This window comes from Cajanus cajan, chromosome 2 (assembly GCF_000230855.2).
Source record: "Cajanus cajan strain Asha chromosome 2, NIPB_CcT2T_4, whole genome shotgun sequence".
In the NCBI taxonomy this organism is placed as follows: Eukaryota; Viridiplantae; Streptophyta; class Magnoliopsida; order Fabales; family Fabaceae; genus Cajanus; species Cajanus cajan.
Genome location: NC_138518.1, coordinates 74020578 through 74024759, shown reverse-complemented (window position 1 = coordinate 74024759; position 4182 = coordinate 74020578). Strand labels below are relative to the sequence as shown.

The following is a 4182-nucleotide window of genomic DNA, read 5'->3' as shown; positions in this document are numbered from 1 at the left end:
ATTGTTATTTTACCGTATTATATGTAATTTTGGATTACTTAAAATTAGAAATAATTATTTACATATCAATACTATTTCGTATAATATTATGGTGTGTAGCATTTTTATGTGTACATATAAAAATAATATAAGATGTGGAAGAGAGAATATTTGTGAGTAAAATAAAATGAAATGAATTACATATTGAAAATGCTTTAAGATGTTGCAAAGACTGTAATATATATATATATATATATATATATATATATATATATATATATATATATATATATATATATATATACTCCAATCAACCCCAAACCAAATACATGCCAAAATAATAATGTAAAGATGAGTATAGTAAAACAAAAAGAACACAAAAAAAGTTCACAATAACAAGTGAGGGAATAAATACATAATTATATATATATATTATAAATTTAAGTTCTTAGTTTTTAGAGTAAAATAACTTATACTACCGAATATGTGCATGGATCATCAGATAGTTTACACTATACCTTGCATATAATCTCTCATGCTTTCATGAACTGGGTAACGTACTAGCTTTGTCTTCACAAGAGCGTAGAACTGCAGAAGCTAGGTATTTTTGAGATTTCAATTTTAAAAGAAAATAGAAGAAATGACAAAAAAAAATTCAATAAAAATTCTTTAATTTGCTTATATTTAAAAAATAAAAATACATTATATTTACTTATATTTATAAAATTTATATACTTTTTAATTTAAATATAAAATTTACCTTTAAAATCACACTTCCGATATTAAAGTCATCAAAATTGATATATATCAATCGAGTCAAATTGAACCTGTGAAATAAAAGCTCGAAAAACAACTAGCTTTGGTATTATTTTTTTTTCTTAATTATAAAATACCTATAGAATTATGAAAATAAAAAAGCAATTAATTTAGCTCAATTTGATAAGCTATATACTAATGAACTTAGCAAATCTATGACCTATTTAAAGATAGATTTAACTTGATTTACTCCTCCACTTTGCATTAAGGATGATAAAATAAGTTGCTAGTCGACCTTCTAACTCATCAAAATTAATAAAGATGAATCATTTTAATATGTTTTATCTAGCTTGTCAACCCATCAAAGCAAATGGTGGATTGGAGCGAGTTGATCCATTCCCCCATTAAATCATTAAAAATTATTATTTTTATTTATTTTGTAACTTATGATGTATGTCACATTATATTAGTACAATCTTTTATTAATCCCAAGCGTGTGGTTCAGCGGTAGGGGTTGATCCACGCTTAAGCAAGGCCAGGGGTTCGAATCTTTTATTAACCCCAAAAAAAAGTACAATCTTTTATTGAAAAATTATTAATATTTGTATTGTGGTTCTTAAGGATATTATAATCTTATATTATTATATTATTGAAAGATTATTAGTAATGATTTTCATTGAAAGAGAAATACTTTTAATGATTTATAATTTATTATTTTTATGTTGTAATCTTGAGATTAAAGAACAAACTTATATCATGTGTCTTTTAATTAATTAAACTTTTCAGTTGCGGCAAAAAAAAATTAATTTATCAATTTAAATTAATTATTAAACAAAAAGAAATTGGCAAATCAACTTTGTCAACCTGCCTTATCTTATTTTTTGCAAGTTGATAGCAAAGTAGGTCAAAATGATCATATCAATCCATTTTATCACCATTACTTTTTATGTGATATACTGTCAATTGGGTCAATTTAGACTAATCACTTTGCTAGTTGTACCTAATATGAGGGTTTTCATAACATTTTGGAGTTTTGTAGAAATTAATTGTCAAAATAAACATTTGAAAACAAAAACGCATTTTAGGGTGATCAAGTGTCAAAACACAAAAATGCAAGTTAATTACAAAGTCATGTAATTAATTTATTTTTTATCTTTTGCATTTTTTTTTAATGAGATTTGTTACGCATGTGAGATGTCTCTTTATTATAATTTTCGTAACTCTTAAATTCTCTTTGTGATTATTACAGATTCTCTTAAAATAAATAAGAAATAATCACTATGACCGATTTAGTGATAGATATGGAGTGGAGATATATAGATATACGAAAAATTAAGTTGAATTGAGATTATTGCGGTTATCGTAATATTTTATATTCATATAATGAAAAACAAATAATTAATAAATGACATAATTTAATTTTCATCTTATCTGGAGTATAAAAAGTTGGAATTTTGCACACACATTCCCCTATCAACGAAATACAAATTACGTATACGAAATTATTTTGTTATGGCAAGCAGCCTGTGGGACTAACTAGTTCAATTCTCAGCAAACTATTGTTCTCTAATATACCATAAATATACATATATAGTACAGTACTCGTCTATGCTGCTGCTGCTGCTGCTACCTCTCACTCTCACTAATGCTTCTGACGATTCGTCATGTTCATGCTCATGCTCACACGCACTCCACTCCAGCCTGCATGACTTGCCCTTTTCATCTACGTAATAAAGTTGAGTTGAGCACAGACAAAGATCGTTTCCATCCCAACCTCTTCTCCTCCATTCAGCTGTTTAGCCTTTTTATATATCTTAGAATCTGCAAATATATCTCTTCCTCTAGCTAGGACCGCACCCTTAATTTTCAACATTATTTTGCATTCATATCTATGGATAAAAAGGAACACAATTTTCCAAGATACGGAACAACAACCCTGTCTTAGGGCCTAGTTATAGCCACAGGAATTAACAAAGCTCGTGTCTATATATAATTGCTTAAGCCGCCAGATCACTGTCCCTAACCAACCAATCATTGTATGTCACATCCATGAAAGCAACCTTACGTCCCAAAGCTTCTCATTCTCACTACGTGTCGCACTTCAATTTGTAATCCACTATGTCGACACTCTTCATCACTTTCTTGTTTTTCTGCATAACCACACCAAATTTCAGATCGCCATTTTCTTTTCTTTTATACACACTTTCCTTTGTCCAAACTTCAATCTTTTATGAGTGTTTCTGTAAAGACTATAAAAGCTAGATATCTAAAAATTAATAATAAAAAAAACATTTTATTAAGATCAACTCTTAAGAATAGAGGATGAAAAAAAAACAACTTTAAGAACTTGAAATTTAATTATAAGAAAAAAAACATTTTCTTTTCTTATAATTATTCTCGAGTATTAATTTGCCAAACCAATTAAATCTGCAGATATTATTGTCTCCTAAAGACTAATTAATTAGACAAATTTATAATTTCTAACACAAATAGGATCAAAGGAACGCATCGACAAGATGAATGTTTCTGCATTTGGTATGCAGTCGACAATAAATTAGGGCTTACCTGGTCCTACGCATACATCCTCCTGGATTAATGTGAAGTAAGATCTTTAAGCTTCAAGTGTTTGTTTCTTCGACCGCGAAATCATAGGTACTTAGGCTAGAAGTAACAGCGAGCCTAATAGCCCTCACTGTCATAATCTAAACTAATGGCAAATGGTCCAGCAGAAAGATACAGAATACCCAATTATACGGTTATTATTACATATAAATCTCTTTGGACCACGAATGTTAAATATACGAAATACATGGTCCAGATTTTTGAGCACCATGCGTATGCCTGCATTGCAGAATAGGAAAGCTGAGTCGTGGTTATTTTCCTGCGGTATCACGTGCGATCTGGACCATGTATACTGTCGTAGGTCAAATCCTTCAAGTTCTATAGTTCACACTTGAAGCTTAATTTATCATTTACAGAAGAAATTATTAGATTTTACAAGATTATTAAGTATTTATAGTCTTAATTAATCATTATATAACATGTATTTAAAATTTTTAATCCATAAAAACTAATAATCCTTAATTACATATTATATAAAGATTAATTAAGAAGTATGTAATTCAAAATTATCTAATAATTTCTCCATTCCATGACAGAAGCTATCAATATTGTATATATATTATAACATATGAAAATTTTCTTTTATTATGTTTGTACATTTAAAAATTGTTTAGTCATCCACAAAGTGGATAAATAAGTCTTACCAATAATATAGTTATAAGAAAATAATATATTACAAAAATTAAAATGAAAAGAAATATAATGAATATTATTATTTTACTTAAATATTACAGTAAAAAAAAAAGGCTCATTCTATCTGTATATTGGTCTAGAATAGAGGAAAAAAATAAAGAGAAATATTAGATGGAATGACATAAAATAGAT

General features: G+C 27.6%; 1 long non-coding RNA gene across 1 annotated transcript; it reads right to left on the bottom strand.

The window, feature by feature from the left end:
* Window positions 1-2141: 2141 nt before the first annotated feature.
* Window positions 2142-3957, bottom strand: LOC145955335 (uncharacterized). The gene is made up of 2 exons (XR_014431952.1): window positions 3301-3957; window positions 2142-2885 (listed from the first exon to the last, which is right to left on the bottom strand). It is a non-coding gene; the product is annotated as an uncharacterized LOC145955335 (long non-coding RNA).
* Window positions 3958-4182: the final 225 nt, after the last annotated feature.